Raw genomic sequence first — 21025 nt, 5'->3', positions numbered from 1 at the left:
ATTTTCATCAATATTCACAGTACTTAAGAGTGCAAGAGAGCAGATATGCAAAGTGATACCAGTCTTATTTTTACAGTCAAGCACATGAGCTTTCAAGGAAGAGAGGATTCAATTCTTCAGCCATGTTTTCAGTCTCAGGGTAAGGATGTACAGGCTGATATAAAGTTTAACCTTTGCAACAGTGCAAACAGTTGCTTAATACAATTTTGAATGGGAAGTGAAAGAACATAGTGCTGTTTGTTTACCTTTACTTATTGCCTCAGATTTTTAAATATTGAAATTTCTTAGTGTTTGAATTGCTTTATGCTGGGTCCTACTGCAAAGCTGACACTATTTCTATTAAGAAAAAAGCAGAGTTTTCCGGATTGCTTAATGTTCCTTGGGTGGATTGCTCCAAGATGTAACATACTTATTGGTGTTCTCAAGTGAGCCTTCAGCAGATCTGAACCATTTAAGGGTTCGCCTTCATCTAGTTAAAAATTAGTGTTTGAATATCTATCAGTATGCAAAACATTCATTTGCTGCTAGTGTTATTGCTCCTTATTATACCAGGAAGAATTTGAGTTTTAATTAGCATTTCCTCTGGTGTACTAAACCCACTGAGATTACTACACTTAGTAAAATTTAATTAACTTGACAAAAGATCCTAATTGTTTTCATGCCACTAGTCCTTAGTGGGACTAAAAATAATACCTTTCAAATTAAGTGTCTATGACCAACCTTCCTTTTGGTTGTCCTAAATACATAAAATTGGTTGGCCTACATATTATTATAGTTGGTAGAAAGTCTTGCCAACCATGGAATCAAGGTTGTTTCTTTAAAGAACAACTTATTTTATTGCTCTGGATAATGATAACAGCTTATTAGTCAGAAGGCCTCAGCTAATGGTAATTGCTCCCATAATCTTGCTAAGTTTTGCAAATAGGAAGTTCACTGATTTACATAGGTGCACTGAATAATCAACAAGTTTAATTAATATCAATATAGCAATATAGTATTGGCAAGAGAAAAGAAAGATAAATGTATCAACAGCATACTGTGATAAACAAGATATATCTATATCAAGTTCAGTGTGCCTAGGAGAAGTTTGCAATTAAAATAAAAACACTTGCTGTCCAGGACTCTTCTTGTAGCTTTACTTCTTTTTCAAACAGAGCTGCTCATGTGGCGCCAAGGCATAATGAGACACTCATCTAGAAAGAAATGTAAGTGTGAAAAGTATCAAAAAACTAAGGGATTGAATAGAACTGTGGACTATTTTCAACCCAGGAGATCTGTTATGAAAGTTTATTTGTGGAGCACAAGAACTGGAGTCCAGAGAATCCTTTGGCTCAGAGAAGAGATTTTAAGGAAGAGTGATCAGGGAAAGGTGCCTAATATATTCTTTCAAGGTAAAGATATCTTCACATTCATATTTGTATTATAGTCATCAGGTGCATTTCTCTATTATTTCCAAGAACTAACGATATAATCAGTTCATATGTCTAGAAAATCAAATCATTGACTTCTTTTACCCATGCTGAGCTTTTCTGGGAGTATCATTGATGTGCTCAGAAATTAACAGTAATACAGTTGTTGTTTGGGCAACGTAATCCATTCTTTGGTTCTTCTTCTTTGAAGAAAGAGTGCCTTTGATAAAGGTAAAACTTATCCCTTCCTGAAAACAGTGCAGTTCAGATTGAGATTTTACTGTGGAGAATGTAAGAGAATATTGAATATATGCATTAAGTCCCTGTATTACTGGGATGGGGAACAAAAATTGTAAATCTGTCTGCATCTTGAGTCTTCAGTTTCTTTTTCTGCAATAACATCTGGCTTCTTTATAACATTTGAATACTAAGAAGGTTGTGTTGGCTGATGATCCACCCAGACTGCTGTTAAACATCTCTTTTCTGCTTTCCTTGCCAAGTTCCTCTTATTTCCTTCACTCTCAATTTAAACCACAAGGTGCTCCTACAGCCATCAGACTTGAATCCAGTTTTGATGTCATCTCAAGATATCCATCTATTCCAGGTAAATTATTAAAATTTTATAAATATTTTAAAAAAAATAAAAATAAAATAATGAGCACTGCTAAATTTTTCCCCTAATATGCAGAATCTTTGTGGTAAGGCAAATTCACTCAAAAATACTGCATATGTGTGTTTTATAGAAGCATTACACAACATAGACCAGCTCCCATTGACTTTTCTCATCAGATGTAAAACAGTTTAATCTAGAGACCAATCATGGACTTCAATTTAGTGCATAGAAGTCAACAGAGGATAGGTATGTAGTGGTTGTAATGGAGACTACAGGAACAGTCCACAAAAGATTCATTTCAGAAGACTTAATACATTTGAGAGAAATAATCAGATGTTAATTACAATGCTATTCCTCAAAACAAACAAACAAAAAAATGTTTATGTGTTCTTTGTCTTAGCGTGCAGGGGTCTGCCATTTGAAGGCTTTCATATGGAACATGATTGTATCAAAGGAATGCTAAGTTAAAAATTACTTGATGCATTTGTTGCAAAAATGGTATCACAGAGGATTCTATTGGTTAAGGAAAGAATGTATTTGGATATATGTATATGTACAGATGTATCCTTATTGAAGGATCTCTGAATTGCAGTTTGGAATACTCTAGTAGTACTGTTTAGATTACACTTATGAGAATACGCTGACTTATAAAATAACTTTTCAGCAGTTTTTCATGATCTCACCTACTGTTCACCTCAAGTATTTAGATACTTAATATCTGTAATGAAAACCAGGTTGTTTTATAAAAAAATTAATTATGATACAGTTTTCTGAACCTGCATTTTCACACACCTTTGGAGTTTTACAATATACCATAACAGTTTATGCATTTAGAAGATTAAAGTATAATTGAAAATTATAATGTGTAAAAGCAGTTCTGATTAACATAACGTACAGATGTGTAATAGGAATATTAAAAACTCAGAAAGAAAAGAAAGTATTTTAAACCTCTGAAGTTTAAAGTATCTCAGGCTCAAATACCAACCATCAACAATCCAGTGATTTGTGGGAATGCTGAAAAAATTTACCAAATCGTCTCATTATCTTCCAAAGAGAACACTGATCCTTGAATTGGTCTCTAGTTTTGCTCTATTCTAATGGTCCTTCTTTTATTGTGAGGATATGTTTCTTTTTAAATGCTGCATTTTTTGTGTAATATTTTAATTTAAAAATACTTGTAATTTTTTTATGGAAAAATAGGCCATCAAAGTAACTAGCAGTACAGTTCAAGTGGTCTTTATGAAATAAATCCTTTACAAAGAGAATGCATACTCAAGTTCATGAGTCTGGGTGTTCTTAAGTACAGTAGAGCTTCTGTGTTTCTATGGCAAATTTAAGATTTGGCTTTGATAGATTTTAGAGAGGTAAACAGAAGTATTGGTGGGATGAATGTCTGATATTTGTCCATGGAAGACTTTGTATGAGTTATTCATAACCAGTTTTAAATGTCAGTATGATAAATATTCATCTCTGGTTGCTTTAAAAAAAAAGCATTTTCAAGAAAATCCTTCAGAGTGTGAGGCCTTAGCAAGTGTTAAAGATAACACAGGATCAGTCAAGGTATTCCAGTTTATATCAGTTAAAGTATTAAAAAGAAAAAAGAAAACTTGCTTACAGTCTTTAACAGTGACATGAAATTATCTGGGCATCAGGTTGGAAGCACATTGACACCATGGGGGAGGAATAGTTTCTTGAGTAAGTTTTACTAACCGTAAGTTTTATCTAAAAGACAAATTATTATTTTGATAGGAAATATCCCAAGCTAATGGGAAAACATCTGCTCCATTTTAAAACCAAAGGAAAATATTACTACAATAAAAAGAAATAATGCAATTAAGAGGGTTAATACAATTTGTTGATAATCAGCTTTGTACAACTACTGATGTACATTTTCCCCTTGAGCAAAAATCCAAAGAATATTGCAGTATGTATAAAGACATTATGTACTTTTTTCAAACAGGTCTACAAACTCAACGAAATTAACATCAAGTCATAGTAAACATTATACCTGTAGTGTCACTGTTCTTTCTCACTTGGGTTTTTAGGTAGTAGAAAAGACAATGTATTTATGGGAAAAAAAAAGCTAGCACATTTTCTTTTCTAAAAAGCAAACTCACAGTTTCTGAACCCAAAAAAGTAATAATTTGGCCTAGGTAGTAAAAACAACCATGAAGCAATGATATTTTCTGAACTACGTTGTCCTGAATTTTAGGACACTCTTCCATACTTCTTAGTATGCAGTACATTCATGTGCATATTCTGGTGTTAGTTACAGTGTAATGTAGGATTGAGCAGAACTCATTCCAATCTTGATGAAATTACTTTGTATAACTGTAACTCCATAGGCCTCATGTAAGAAAGATTACGAACCTATAGTATAAAGATGAATCTAGGTAAAAGAAAGATCGGATTATTAACTATGAGTTATCTATAATTTTATTGGAAATCATAGTTGACATCAGAGAATGAAGGCTGTTCCAGTTCATCTCCCTGTCCTCGTTCACAAGAAAGTCTGTGAAGCTGGAAATCCTGAGGACTTCATCATTCCATGATCTCCTACGCACACTGCATTGCTCTTGCTTCCTGACACTGGTTCAAATGGGACTTGAAAATCATCCATGAAGGTACGTGAAATACTCTTAATGTAGTCTTAAACCTTAAACTTATGTCTTAAACCTTAAGCATATAGCTATCTGGAATTTTCTAATGAACATTGTTAAATGCATCTCTCTGAATTTATGAATATGATAGTAAATGTCAAAATATTCTGATAATATTGTGTGAGAATAAAATTGTTTGCATATTTTAACCTGCAGGAAACATTTTAGATTATATTTTTCTAAATGAATGTGATATCACAGGTCCTATTCAAAAATTTAATTGCAATAAATAAGCATTCTAATTGACATTTCTGGTTCAAAAAGTGGCTTATCTAAGAACATATTCTTTTATTTGTGAAATCTAATTGGATTACCACAAATCATAAAGTCTCTCATTTGTGTTCATGCATTTGTTTTGGTTTTGCACAAACACAACCTCATGGATGGTATCACACTGAGATCACATATTTTCTAGAGAAGTTTCTCTGTAATTGTCACCTGCAAATAAAGGCTTTACATTTTTTGTTGGTGTAAGGGAACACCTTAAAGGCACAAATTGCTTTCACAGCAACTTAAATGTAATTGGTGAGGAGAGAGAGGAAAAATTGGTTGTTTGTAGCATGAAGAAAAATCTTGTACCCAGAGAGGAAAATGGGTTTTTCCTTGTGGTTTTAATGTGATCTATGGGGCTTGCTGTGCCACTGAGATGTCTGTCAGCATTCTGGCTTCCTTGTATCAGTGCCTAGTATTAGATCTTAACAGCAGAGTATCTCGTCCTGTTGTCATTTCACACATGGAATTGTCAGAAATTCCCAATAAACAAATTGGTCTTTTTCAATATTACTCTCCTCTCACCTGCTTTTCCTCATTTGTTTCAGTTGTGTTAAACTGTACCACTAAAACCTTCAAAAACTTATGCATCAACTGGAATATGCTGACCAGCTGAAATAGACATTGTTGTTGAAGTGCTGAAATGTAAAAACCCAAGGATGTAAGCTAGTATTACAGGATAGGCTGCAACAGTATAGATATTTGCAACTTGAATGAATATTGTAATAGAGCTAGAGCAGTGGAACAGGATGGAGAACCTCATGGTTTCATCCTGTCCTTATTACTTGAGGATGCATGATCTTCTGCACAGCAGTCTGGATCTCAGAATTCCTAAAGTAGCCAAAAGGGTTTAATTCTCTCTCATCTCTAATTTGCTCTGGTCTTAATATATTACTTTGTTGATGTGATTGGTCTCTGTACCAGACACAAGAGGTGATGGACTCCTGTTGCTGGATTTCCCTGAAGTTGATGGCTCAGCATTCTCCATTCACCTGATTCAGGCCCATAAAGTAGTTGATGCTTTCTCAAATTACAGTTTTAAATTCTTTGATGAATGACTAATCATAAAACCCATGTTCCCATGAAGATCTATCTTTGCCTGTTCTCCTTGTTTTAACATTGCTATGTTTATCATGCTGTCTGTCTGTATGAAAACCAGACTTCTCTGGTGGAATGCTGAAGTTAAAAAATGAGCTCACCGAAGTCAGGAAAATCACAGATAATGCTCCACTTTACTTGTCACTATTTAAGCTGATCTTGCCATTTGCCATTCCTTAAAAGATACTGATCTCACAACAAGCTGTTTTTGATGCCAGATGGGCGGATCTTTCTCTGAAGATAAGCATGTACTGGGACTCCTACAAAAATAATGTCTGGGAATGCTGGCAAAGGGGAGCCCTACAGTTACAGGGCATGAGATGGAGCAGGAGTGCAGGGATGCTGGAGCCAGAGAACTATTTCTTGGCTATGTAGATGGTCTATTAAAAAATGTTTTATGAACAGTTCAAACATGGTGGACAGAAATGTAATATGAATCAAAATAAAGGTAGTGTGCTATGTTCAAGTACTTAGGGATGAGATTTGTTGCACTGGTTGATAGTGGTATGATTGGACTAGGTCATCTTAGAGGTATTTTGCAACCTTAATGATTCTATTCTTTGATTCAAAGCAATTATGCCCTCCACTCAGGGAGCCATAGGTTATGGTTTACATTGCCTCATTATCAGAGATGCCAGAAAGCCATGGGGCGTTGTGATGCCTTGATTCAGACTCTGATGGTTTGATTTCTGGAATCATGTCTTAATGTTCAGAGATAGATCAAGGAAGTATGGGTAGAAAATGTAACACTGCATATAGAAGTGACTAATATATTCATTTGATGTTTCATGTCTCTGCTCATAATTCTGGGTGAAACTGACCTCCCAGAACAATTCCCTTAAACATTTTTGTAGGGCATGGGCTTCTTGCTGGTCTGCAGAGAAGGAAATTCTTGTATTCAGTATTTTTTTTAATGTTTTATTTATGTAGATCATGTAGCTAAATGCTTTGTATTTTAGCTGGTGTGAAAAGATTTTCTCAGTACAATATGGGTTAGAAAAATCTATTCAGTCAGTAAAAAGGTTGTGATGACCCATTAAGAAAAAATTCCTTAAACCCCAGCAGTTTCATTTAAATATGTCTTGTTTCTTTAGTCTGTTAATCCTAAACAAGCCCTGGACATTTTTGAACTATGCAACTAATCCTGAGAAAGCTCACTCATGCAAATTGTTGCTTAGAATGGAAATAAAAGATTATACTGTCAGGTTTTATAACCAGGACATGTAGAACTTCACTTTTTAGATTATAGAAATGTCACTACTCTTCTGCAGTAATGAAACATACTTTAACCTTGCATAAATACTGCTTTTCTATGATTAAGGTAAATAGAATGAATAATAATAGCGTTATAGACACGGTATCCATTGGCGTGCCCCGGTGGCGCAGTGGTAGGAATGCCGCGTTGCAACACCGGAGGGCCCGGGTTCGAATCCCCCTGTGGCGCAAGTGGTCGAAGTGCCGCTCTGATACACAGAGGTTCGAATCCCGGGGGTTGGACTCGATGATCTCTATGGTCCCTTCCAACCCACACGAGTCTATTACCTATGTGCCCTAGATAGGATGGAAGGCTGTATGAAGCAAAATACAGTCCATGAAAGCTGAAATTAGCTTACTTGGTTAAAAACCCTTCAAGTGTGTTAGCACTGCAAATGGTCAGAGGATTTTTTATAAAGTATTTTTTAAAAGTTAGCATTCTCCAGCTTGTTTGATATTTGCATAACTACAGAAGGCCTTTTGATGGAAGAGAGCAAGATTGATTTGCTAATAGAGGCTTCTCCATTTTGTCTTCCTCAGTATATACAGGTCTTCCAGCCACAAACTGTCTCACATGGGTGCTTAAATTCCCTGTGGGAAGAGGAGAGTGAGATCATAGACCTAGATGATAGGGTTATGGTAAATTATTCATTACTGTGATATATTGTAATAACATCTACCTTAAGCCATACTTCAGCAACACATAACATGGCAGGTTGTTTTCTTATTTCTAGTAGTTAAATAGACAAAAACTCTGAGACATCTTCTTTATTGTTATTTCTTTCTTTCTTGTGTTTGGTTCTCCTTCCCTTATTTTTTTAGCCTGATGAACATACACTTTTTATGAAAGTACATGACGAAGCAAAGAGAATGGCATTTACAGCAGAACATTGCTTCCTTTCCAAAACATTATGTAAAGCATCTTGCATGCATTGACATTACGCCTCTCATATAGATTAAAAAAAATGTATTTAAAAACTTTCCCAGGATCTTAAACCATAAATATTTAATTCCCAGTATTATTATCAATGAGCTTAAATGATCTGTGGAAGAGATTGGTGGTAAAAGCCTCTCATGCTGCTTGCTTCAGACCTCCAAAAGCACTCCAGGTTCATGGAGATGTTCTGAGGAGCTGATGGAAGAGGGGGGCAGCTGATTAATGGCTCCATAGGCCACTCTGACACCTCTGCTTGAATCAGAGCGATAAGAGAAAGCCGGAGCCTGCCAGAGCGCAGTGCTTTATACAAGGAAGGCAAAGGTTAGCAGCACTGAGGGATTCCTTTAAGAAACATGAGATACACAGCTTCCTCTGGGCAAGATAATGGCCTGCAAAGGGGAGGAAGAGAGTGAAGGATCATTCTGTAACACTCAAGCAAAGCGAGAGGCAAGACAGATGATGTTAGAAGGGTTAGGAAAAAAAGGCAGGAATAAGAATTCACAGAGAAATGAAGCTTAAAGTATGGCATCTGTAAGAGAGGGTTTTTGCCATGAGCATTTTCTTTAGTCATTCTTTTGTATCATAACTTGCCATGCTAAACAAAGTATATTTGTTAGTGTCATAGCAATACAAAGGTTAGAAGCACCTCTAAGACTGTCTATTGCAACCATCAACCCAGGTATGCTCTAGTCTGTTTCCTGCCATTTCTGCCTTTTTCTTCAACACCTCTGAGAACAGTGACTGCACCATTTTCCTGGGAAGCTTGTTCTAGAGACTGACTACTCTTTCTGAGAAGGAATTTTTCCTAATCATATCCAATCTGAACCTCCCCTGGCTGCACTCAAAGATATTATCTCTCATCCTATTACCACTGCCTAGGAGAAGGCCAGCCTCCAGTTCACTACAACCTCCTTTCAGTGGAGAGGAGAGGTCACTCCTGAGCAATCAGGCTGAACAATATGACTTCTCCATGGCAGGAGTACACACAGCCAGAAGTACAGTTCTTATTTATTTAAAATAATGTTCATGTTGTTCTGGTGCAAGGAAAATTTGGGTGAATTGGGCATGCTTGTAAAAGTGTCAGGAATCACATGCTTCACAAGAAAATGGAAAAAAATATATTTTAGGTTATTTTTTTCCCCAGACTGTGCTTAGAATTCCTAGAACAAAGTAAATACATAACAAGTCCTCCTGTAATCAGTTACCACTTGAAGTCATTGGAATATTTTTCTTGACTAAAATGTCATCACACAGATTGTATTTCTGACCAAGCAGAAAGCTTTGTTATTTACAGATCTAGCTGTTGGTAAATGCCGTGCATAGAAATGAAGGTGGCTTTAAACTTTGCAAATGTCGCTTGCAAAAAAAGGGCATAAAACAGTCTTGGGAGAATTCTGTAAACAGAGTTTGATCCAAAGAACCTGGGAGTCATTGGAGGGGAAAAAATAATTTGGCGTTAATGAGCTTTGACTTAGTTTTCAAAGTAGTAAATTTTGACACGTTTGGGAGTCGTTTGCATTAGCACAAATGAGCCAGGAGCACAATTCTTTGGAATGGGAATTATCTGAAAGTGATTGCAAACTGACAGCACTGAGTGAGGGTCACTGTTCTCTTTCCAGTGGCAAATGTGAGGGGTGAAGGTCCACCAGTGCATAACAACTTAAACTTGTGCTCTGAAAAGGACAATGACAGCATCGCCTACAGGTGGGTGGGCACAACCCATATTTAGGACAATTGGTTTTTAAACAAATGAGTATCCAGTGGAATTTTGCTGTCCATTAAAAATAATAATAAAAAACCAAAAGCAAACACACAAAAACAACAAACAAAAAAACTGTAATCCCTAAACCAGTGAAATACCTTGTGAAATAATGCTTATGACTCTTGAAGTTTTGAGTTACAGATCTACAAGTTGTTGAACATTCCTTTCTTACAGACATGCCTTTCATGTCAAGGTTGCTGCAAATAAAAGTCTGTGCAGGGAGTTTTGCTGGTTTAAAAACCTTAAAAGCACAGTCTCACCAGGGAGAGAGGTTTGGAAATAAAGGGATAAGCTAATTATTTATAATTAGGTCAGACTGGGTAGGCTGATTGCCATAATTAACTTTGCCTAATGACTGTCCTCAGGGATTTCACTTGGATACGCCAGGTGAAATCTGGTAGCAGTGGATATTTCCGCTGTGCTGGCGTGAGAGCACTCAGCTGTGGCTGAAGGAACATGCATAGGAGGCTGCAGTGTGTGGGGAATGGGGTCACTGTGCTGGCATCAGGGGAATGTGGGCTTGGGAGCTCCTGGGCTGGCAGTGAGGGCACTGGGGGAAGCTCAGACATAGAGATCTGCATATGAAAGCAAACTGCAGCTTTGCTAATTGAAAAGGAATCTCTGGAAAATAGGAGTATTCATGTGGCTCAAATAGCTGGGGGTTCTCCTTGCAGACTGAGTACCTGGAGTACTCAGGCTGTGCGTGTAAATATTTCAGAGAGCAGTAATGAGTCATGAACACTTTCCTTCCTATAGCTTCTTGCACAGTTATCTCAGACATGGTCCTGTGGGATCCCATTCTGAGTCTGTGCCCAACTCTCAGACTTCTGTGCAGCCTGTTGTTCTCCTGCCTGCCCTTGGCTTCCTGCAGAGACATAGTCTCCTTCAACCCACTTCTCTGACCTGTCCTCACTGCCACAAAGTTTGAGTACTTCATGAAAGATAGTGACAATGTCTCTGAGAGACTGACAGTCACCCTCTGGAGGCTGATTGGTGTTGCTCACTGTCTGATATAACATGTGGTTCAATAAATATGTTTTTTAGGTTCTGCTGACCTCAGGTTCAAGTGTATTTAGTACTCTGAGTCTTTCATAGTGTTCACTGGTAAGGTGAGGGCAAATAGATATGCACAACTGTTTTGCTCTAATTTGGACAATATCAGAGAATTGTAAGGACTGGAAGGGACCTCTGGAGATTGTGGCCAACCCCTGCTAATGCAGTTCCTTACATTAGGTTATGCAGATTTTGAATATTCCCACAGAAGGAGATTCTTTAACCTTTCTGGGCAGCCTATTCCTGTCCTCTGTCATCCTCTCAGGAAGGAAATTCTTCTTCATGTTTGTATGAAATTTCCACATGTTTCTGCCCATTGTCCCTTGCTCAATTGCTGTACGGCACTGAAAATATCATTGTCTCTCTGCTATCTTTTTGGCAACATGACTCTTTGTGGGTTTTATTCTTTGAGCTACAGTGGCTGTCTGAGGTAGCAAAATGGCGTGGTTGGAGGATCTTCAAGATTTACAACCAACACTCAACCAAAAGGCAGCACTTGGTTAAAAATGTACTCTTGGCATTGATATGCATTTTAATATCACATATTGCTTTCATTGAAATATTCATGCCTAATAAAAGCTAACACAAAACTTTATAAGAATCAAAACATTTAGTGTTGACAGCTTCTATACACATTTCTGTTTTCCATTTGCATTAGTTTTCATTTGGAATTTTCTCTCGGGCTTATGCAAACTTTCCCTCTGAACCCCACAAAAGCCTCCTTAAAATACTGAAATCCAAAACAAAGTGTTTCCTTCCGATCAAAGTAAATGCTGAGATTCCACGTTAAGCTTCTGATCCATTTCTGCATCCCTCAAAAAACTTTAAAAAACATTTTTCTGATAAATCTGACTTGTTTTTTTCAATCCCAAAAGGAACCAGCCAGCCGCTTGATTTTGAGGCAATTTGAGCAGTGATCAAATGCAGCCACATGTCTTAGTGATGTCATTTTATATGGGCTCCTAAGACAAGAACTTCTTAAAATGTTGTCCATACTGTGACAGCGTGCAGTCAACAACTATGTTTGGGTGCTGGGGTTTTCATCCCTTATCTCTTTAACATTGGCTCACCCTGGGTGAGTCAGTCTCACCCGTATATTTTCAAAGCCAAGTAGGACCTCTGTTAAATATTCTGGATGGGGCTCTGAGCGACCTATGCAAGCTGTAGATGTCCCCGTTCGTTATGACCTTTAAAAGTCCCTTCCAACTCAGAAGATTCTATGCTTCTTGTCTCTGCTGGCAAACTGAGTTTTTATTATTGTGCTGGAGATGTCGTTACCCTCGACCCAACACAAAACAACAACAGCATTGTCCTGGAGAATGTAAAGAGAACCATTGTAACTTCAATTCACAGGTACAGCTGTCAGCTTGGAAATCCCACACTGACGCCAAGAGGTATGTGGCAGCAGCCCCTGGAGAAACTGTGAACTAAATGAATGAGTTCTATTGAAACTGGTGCTAAAAGAAAAGACTCACACACTCTTAACCAGCACAGGATTGTTCATTATATTTAAAAAAAAAAATAAAAAAAAAATAGTGCCTCCACATTTTAAACTAATGATGACTTTTAGGCATGGTGTAATTATAGCACCAGTGGGAACCCATATGTTACAGAGCTCTCAAATGTAAAGGTTGTGCCTACAAAATGAAGCCATATATTCCCATTAATTGAAGCAGTTGATTTCCAGTTACACAATATTAGCTTTAATGGTGAGACTCTTAGAAAGACTATGCATTTTTTTGCCATTGATCTGTAGCGTTAAGGTGGCACACTTTAAACTGATCAAAGTTGGTGAGAGGGTGGTGTTCATGCCAGCAAAGTTATAAATATGGTGACTCTTACAGTTGCCATCCATAAGTTAACATTAGAGTAACCTTGGAGGAGTGCTGGTTTTGTGCTGTCAGCACAGTCTGCCCAGCTAGAGGATAAAGGATTAGCAAGAGAAATTTTGATGAGGGTATTTACTACTAATGACTGACTTCAAAATTGCCTTTTATCTACAGCTTTTCAAAGCACTCTCCATTCATTAAGCCTCATAAAACCTTTGTAGAATTGGTAGAAGATATAGAAATGCAGATATCTTTGAGCCAAAACTTACAGTAATACTTTGACAGAAAAGGGCATCAGTACACACCAAGACTTATTTTAAATGGGAAATGCACAGTTCTTTGCTTCATTAATTAGAGTTTGACCAGGACAGGGGAACAGTCCCACTTCTATGAAAAAATGGTGTGGAATAGTCAGGAAATAGCACTCAGGGCTCCTGCTTTATGTTTTAGACACAAACGATTTATGATATAATATAGTAAAAAAACAAAACAAAACAAAACAAAAAAAACCAAAACAAAACAAAAAAAACACTAAAGAACATCAATGATACCTGTTGTTTGTTTTGTTTGTTTTTTTAATTGTATCAAAATCTGCTTCCCAAACTGCCATCCCTAGGAGATGAGGAGGAGCCAGGCCTTCTGAAGTGATGAGGTGAAAACACTGAGTTTTGAAAATAATCAATGTTGAGCCGCCTTCTTTTTCACCTTTAGAGTCAGATTTCCATTCCTCTGCACCCATAAGGAATACAAATTAAAAAGACAGGAGATAGAGGATGAGAGAAAGGAAAGAGAGAAACAAGGAAAAAGAAGGGGAAAAAAGAAAGAAAAAACAAAGCGTATCCATAAAGATTGTCAGTCTAGTGGTAGACTGGAAAAACAGTCAAGTGACCCTCTTATGACAAACTCATGGTAAAGCAACTTTTTGGGGTATTTTCTTTATGCTTTATCTACACTAGTTACTACTTTTTAAATAACCAACTAAGACTTTTTGTGTTGCTGTTTAAACTTCTGGTCGCCTGAACTGCCTCCGAATTCAGCAGTTGCTATAGGAGCAATGTTTAAAGGATATCACCACAATTAGTCAGTCCTATAAAAACAAGTACTTTAATGGCATATAACTGAAGGCTGCCAAAACATACAGTAATCTGTTGGAAATCTAAAGTTATGTGCACATGTGTCAGTGTGAGTCAATGATGCGTGCATTAAAAAATGTTGAAACGTTTTTATTTGGAAGTGCACAATAGAACAAGTTTCACAGGATCTCTGGATCTCTTTGAAAGGAAAGGTGTAAAAGATAACAGATGGGGTCTCTTGCAGAACTAACAATGGACTGACCAAAGGGATACGGAATATTTGTGCATCAGTACATGAGGATACCTCTCTGCAGTGCTCACAAGACTCAATAAGAATGGCGGTCATCACAGTGAGTAAAACACTGCTTCCAATTTTTATAGGTGCCAGAAAAGGTTTTTATTTCGTTCATTTTCTTATTGCTTTATCATTTTAACTCATTAAAATATCTAGGAACTGACGAAATATTAAGTGATTAAATAGATCATTCAAAATCTACTATTAAATGGTTTAGAAGGTTGGTGAGCATCGGAGATGTCCAAGTGTAGGACTCCCCCAGTGGTTTCCACAGGAAACCTATGGAAATTTGTCATTTACTTTTGGGGAGGTATGAAACCCCCCAATAGTTTAATACAAAGGCCTTATCTTATCAATAATGATTAATAATAAGGTCTAGCAAAAACAGAAATTAAATCTCTACTGGGTACCTTGGCTTGTAAGTGCATATGATGTCAGGGGGGTTTGTTTTGCTGGGCTGTTAAGCTGTAAATTTGTTGATTTGAGCAAAAGGGATCATTCTTGCTCCTCAGCAGAGTGCAGCAAGCTAGATTTCACTTTGCAGTTGTCATGCTGGTTAAAATATTCCCCTTCTACAGTGTTAATCTATTCTTTAATAGCCTGACTCTGGCCATTGAAATTCACTGTAGGATTTTTTTCCACCCAGTTTGACTCACAGCATTTTCAATTATTTAGATAGGAAGCGAACAAACAAGCAAACAAAAAATTGCTTAGTTCCACAAGAAGAAGGGAACTTTCAGATAGGTTGATGGAGCACAGATCTTCTTACAAGGGGGAACTTGGGAAATGCTTTGAAAAAAAAGGGCAATGCAGATTTAGTGTTCTTTTGAAGCCCACACTAGGCACCAACACAACTTTGAACTCTCTAAAATGCTTCTTTTATATGTTATTGGCACACAGCTCAGTTAAAACACACAGCTAATTTTTAATCAGATATATGAAAAGCATGTAATAAGCAAGCGGGTTACTTTTATAGGGCTTGCTGGCCATGGAAGCGCTGCTGAAAAAGGCAACTACAATTCCAGTACTTACTGTGACTGTAATAACTGTATGGCCACAAACTGTGACGTGCTTCAGCTGGGAGATGACTAATCTCCAGGGAGTATTTGTTATGAGAATAATGTCTTTCTCAGACCTCCTCCCCAGAAAGTAAGCATAAGAGGGTCTCACAGAGCAACTCCGTTCCTTTATCCTGGCTTCTGAAGTTGAGCAATGCATGTTCACAAAATGTCTGTGATTTCCCAAGTCAAGAAAACTTGTTTAAACTCCTTTAAAATAAATAGAAATGTAATTGTGTTGAATAGTACTGAGCCCATTCCCATCCTGTCTTACTCTCATGGCAGCAGCTCTGTGCTCACCTTGCTGGTGGGGGCTGGTGCAGAGCCTGGGTGTGGCACAGCATGGATGGGCACATTTGTTGCCCAGACTCTTTATGGAATTTGGCTGCTGAGTACTAAGAGGTCTCTTCTGCGCAAGTGCAAACTGAGATGTTTTCTTTTCCCTTTCCAATGCTTATATGTTTTCTACATTTGGATGGGTTTTCTTAGAGAGAGCAATGTGTAAATCAGTGACGACATGGTTATCCTCTTGCCAGTTTTCACATCCCTGCTCCATATCATAGCCATGCTGAATCTTCCCATCAAAACTGTTAGTATTCTTTAATCTCGGCTCTGATTTTTTTTCACTGAAACTTTTCATTGACTCTGATTCTTCAAAAAGTTAACTTCAAAAAAAGAAATCCAAGGCAAAAACAAAACCAGTCTAAATAGTTTGTTTGGTAATTTCTGAATGTGTGCATGTCTTGGGAGTGGCTCTCATAGTATGGAGTTACGGTGCTGTCTATGGTGTTATTTTGTTAGGATATTTCAATGAGATTTCCTAAGGTGTCATGTTAGTGCAAGCATTTGAAGAGTTGAGCAGCTAAATCTGTCTTTAAAACCGCCTGTTCATTGTGTAAGCTTTCAACATATGGACTTAAATATCAGTATCAAAGTCATCTATTTCACCTGTCTCATTACAGAAGTATATGTGACAGTTATAAGAATATAAGGGTTATGTAAAATTGCATCCACTATTTATGTATTATTGTATCCAACACATATGTCCTTTCCATATGGGATGTTCTCACTGCATGGAACATGGTTGGTTCCAAGTATAACTCAACAGAAGCATTCAACCTTTGATTTTAAAACTGTTATCATCTCCACTTCAACAACCCACGTTGAAAGGAAATTCCAGATTGTGGGGGGGAAATGGCTGCCAATCTGAATAAGGAGGAATATCGTCAGATGGCAGGGAAGTATTTGTACTAGTTGTATTAACAGAAGCAGTGACCTTTACACACTCCAAAACAAGCCATATGGGCCTTGGATCACAGCAACCGTTTGTCAAGCAAAACTCCTGAATCATTTCAAGCAGTGTTCAAACACAGTCGTAAGAAGTCTGAACACAAAATGCTCTTCTAAAATGCAGTTCTGAAAGAGGGGAGCTGCACCAGATTTTTTTTAGGTAACTGCTATTTAAACCTTCAAATCCTAGGACAAATTTTTTGTCATAAATGTTGGCCCACCCATTGTTTGGGATGGAAGGCAGATGGGCTGCAGTTTACAGTTGCAGTAAGAATCCAAATTGAATTCTCTGGCTTGTTCTTGGGAGAGTTAATGAAAGTTGAATAATATGCACTGGCAGCCCCTGAAACCTTCTGCGAGGCTTTTTCTTTTCTTTGGCAGGGTGAAACTGTTCTGCATTAAATCTGTATTTGGCCACCTTTTCCTCTAGTGTGAAAAGTGATTCCTCTGGCCTTCTTTTGGTCACTTTGACCTCTAAACTGTTCAGTCTTTGCCCTTGTTCTTCATGCAATCTCTATGCTCTTGGCTCATGGATATGAACCGGGAGGACCTGCAGAAGTGAACACTGTTTTAGTATTTAGCCTGTTTATTCATTAAACTGGTGAGATTGATATTATGCTCCTCCATGACAACAGTGGTCTTTAATTAAAATAAATTTAACCTGTATCATAAATTTTCTTAATGGAGAGTAATATACTGAGTTCTGAATTCTGGTGGCAAAGTTATTAATGGAGTACATGGGGTGGCATGCAGAATACATTTTAAATGTAATCTAGAAAGCATCAAGAAAGACAATGGCATATTTCAGGAAATAATAATAATAAAATAAAAACAAACATGAACAACCAAAACCAGAGACCAAAAGGTATATGTGGCCTTTCCCCGGTGAGCAGCAGAAAGCAAGTGGGGATGATATAAGCATGCAGAACTGTGCAAAGAGGTGAAGAACTCATCTGTCAGAAATTCTGTCTGATAAAGTGACTCAGGCAGTGAAGTTGTCTGAGTTTAAATGATGTCAGGATTCAAAGTGATAGACAGAGGCTAATTCTAAACTTTCTGATAGAGAGAGAGAAATGAAAATTCTCTGGCAGATAGTTAACTCTGAATTTGGTCCATTAAGTCCAACAATCTTTTACCTGGTGGACACCCCACTTCACTGCTGTTCAGCTATGAATGAGGAAGCTTTCATGATCTGAACGCTAAAGGATTTATCATGCTTTATATAAATGGTCTGCACTGACCCCAAATGGCTGAGACAACATAGGCAGACTGAACCAATAGGCAGACCTGACCACAGCACAACAGGAAAGGAGCCCAGCCAGGAGCCTGTGAACATCAGCCTGAGGTGATGTGAGAAAGGGCCCTTAAGAGCTGTGATGTTACATTTAAAGTCATCAGTGGTCTAGAGCCTTCAAAATGTTGCTCTGTTGGCCATTCTGAATGGATATCAGTGTATACTATTTTTTTCTGACATGGATGATGCAAAGCAAACCTCTTCCCTGCACTGCCTTGTCTCCTATATCTGTACCATGGTGTTATGTCTCCATTGTGACTAAGTGTTATCTGGAGAGCAGAGATTGAGGAGAGCGTTGAGGGTGAAGTCCCTTTGATACCTTTATAGGTGCTCAGATTGCTACCTCTTATAGTTTCTCTTCATTACTGTGTACCAGGCAGCCATAGTTTGTTTGTTTATGTGTTTGTTTTTCCTGAATCTGTAGTCCTTTCGTCCCTAAAAGAGCTTCTAAGACAGATAGTAAAATGCAGGGAGAAGAGGGTGGTTTAGGGTGAAACTCCCTTTCTTGCCCTGCTGCCTTGGTTAAGCACCTCTTCTGCTGCCTGTCCTTTACATGCAGTTTGCCATCCTAGAAATGCTTCTTAAGTCCCCAGACTGGAAACTGGATTTGGATTGGGTTTGTTTGTTTGTTTTTCTTTTGTGCAGTTGGTCCCAGCACATCACTGATACAGCAGATCCAGCTGTGCTGCTGGTACAGCCACACCATGCCCAGATGGTGCTGCCTAAAGCATCAGCCCTCCATGATGCTGTACCCCAGTGCCAGGTAGGAAGCTTTGAATTGCTCATCTATCTGTGACTACTGCAGTTAGTAGCACCCAAGAATAGCTCATAAACTTTGCACTAAGATTTCTGCAGCCAACACAAACTGATAGCAAAGAATGATATGCCTGAGGCTTTTGAGGAGGTCGCAGGAAAGGACATAGTCTGGGATTTAGGAGACAGATTATTACAGTAACCTCCTCAATGCCAAATAAACAGAACAACTGACTGTTGCTGAAATTTGGCTCACCTCTGTATATGTGATGGGAAAGGGACTTTTCTGCAATGAATTGGTGTCATGTTGCTCTACGTGCTGTGCTGAGAGGGTTAGTTTAGGATCTGAACTCTACAGGTGCATTGGGAGTCTAATGTTCATTTATTAGTCCAACTCCTTCTTGACCTCCATGCCAAAAAAAAGAAAAAAAAAAGAAAAGAAAAAAAAAAAAAGAAAAAAGCTGAGACTTCTGCATTACCTTGTAACCCACCAAGGGCAAATAAGCTCTCAGAAAATCTAGCCTTTCTTTTTCCCAAGTCTCATTAAAACTGAAGTCTCTATTATTACCATGCAGACATTTTGCCCTCTTTATTTTGAAACAGTGCTAATAGCAAGGATCGCTTGCAAAATTTCTGATTACCCGCCATGGCTGAGAGCAGTTTCCCAGCAATAGTCTCCTTGGAACATTCAGGGTTATGCACAGCTTTTAATTCTTTAAAGAGTTTGGTGATAAGTAGCTTGTTTACCCTGTGATCTCATTTGCAAAGCAGCCAGCCGATTTCTGACTGTGTTCAGCCACTTCCACCACAGAGCAGCTGGTCCAGCATCACAAACCTGAGTAGGTAATGCAAACCATGCCATGTATTCCCTGGATCTACCCACTAGGTAGTTTTACTACCTAATGTGTTCACGCTCAAGAAATGCCTCATACCTATTTTCTCAGTGCTGATGTGTTGTGTGTTCAGTAAGATGGCTTCTGACCTTGTGCCTCAGCACTTGGAGCGAGTGTAATGTTTTGAATGTGAAGGGAAGGAGGGGGTGGGAGCAAGAAAGGCATTCGCCTTCAATTTTGACCTACATGTTGTAGTGGCTTGATAGTGGATGCTGACCTGGATGACAATTTGTAGTGCATTTCAATGCAATGGATTCTTTCTGCTTTCTTCCTGTTTTTTCAAAAAGCAAATCCTATGGCTTTATTTATTTTCTTTTCTATTTTGTCCCTCTTCCTACAGTTGCATATTGTTGCCTACATGAATGAAACATGCAATCAGTTCTCTTCGGGTGGCCATGATGAAAAAATGTATCTTTCTGTCTGTTCATACTGAGATGTTAGGTGTTACTGGAGGAATTTTTCTCCATGAAAGGAAATTTACATGACACGGGGCACTTCAGAGCAGGGTCTATAGTGCAGTAACAGTATGTGTAAGCACATAAAGTGCTCGTATTCTTTCATTTAACAGCGTTCCAACACAGTGCGAGATATTAGCTTCCAGTAGTGTGGGAACACTTAGATTACAGTAGTGTTACCTCATTATGCTTACTATTATGACTGCTACCATTTATTCACAGTAGTAAACATTGTGCTAAATGGTAAGCATATATAGGATCTAGGCTTCAAAAAATAATAGCACTATTACAAGCACTGAGTAATCTTGAGAATTGTGTTCTGTAAAGAGTTTGCTGGATCACTGTGTAAAAGCCACAGCAATAGGTGGTATGTAGTTGTCAGAAACCTTCCCCTTTGAAATGTATTTTCATATGCTCCCATTTACAAGAAGAGGAGCAGGGAGGACCCAGGGAACTACAGGCAGGTGAGCCTCACCTCCGTGCCTGGAAAGATTATGGAACAGATCCTCATGGACAACATGCTCGATCACATAAAGAATGAGCATGTGATCTGAGACAGCCAGCACGACTTCACCAGGGGAAGGTCATGCTTAACTAATCTTGTGGCCTTCTATGATGGAGTGACAGCGTTGGTGGACGAAGGGAAGGCGACCGATGTCATATACCTGGACCTGAGCAAGGCCTTTGACATGGTCCCCCACCACATCCTCATCTCCAAATTGGAGGGAAGTGGATTTGATGGGTGGACAACTAGATGGATAAGCAATTGGTTGAACGGCTACAGACAGAGGGTGCTGGTCAATGGCTCTATGTCCAGGTGGAGGCCGGTAATGAGCGGCGTCCCCCAGGGGTCTGTCTTGGGACCGGTGCTCTTTAATATCTTTATTAATGACATCGATGAGGGAATTGAGTGCACCCTCGGCAAGTTTGCTGATGACACCAAGCTGAGTGGTGCGGTCGATATAGTGGAAGGAAGGGATGCCATTCAGAGGGACCTCGACAGGCTGGAAAGCTGGGCTCAGGTGAACC

At 38.4% G+C, this 21025-nt stretch overlaps 1 long non-coding RNA gene across 1 annotated transcript; it reads left to right on the top strand.

Annotated features, from left to right (window-relative positions):
- The first annotated feature begins 1169 nt into the window (after positions 1-1169).
- On the top strand, positions 1170-14305 carry LOC107319270. The gene is made up of 4 exons (XR_004308683.1): positions 1170-1391; positions 1948-2013; positions 4475-4646; positions 14203-14305. It is a non-coding gene; the product is annotated as an uncharacterized LOC107319270 (long non-coding RNA).
- Positions 14306-21025: the final 6720 nt, after the last annotated feature.

This window comes from Coturnix japonica, chromosome 11 (assembly GCF_001577835.2).
Source record: "Coturnix japonica isolate 7356 chromosome 11, Coturnix japonica 2.1, whole genome shotgun sequence".
NCBI lineage: Eukaryota > Metazoa > Chordata > Aves > Galliformes > Phasianidae > Coturnix > Coturnix japonica.
Note: the sequence above shows the minus strand (reverse complement) of the source record. Positions and strands in the feature narration are given on the sequence as shown.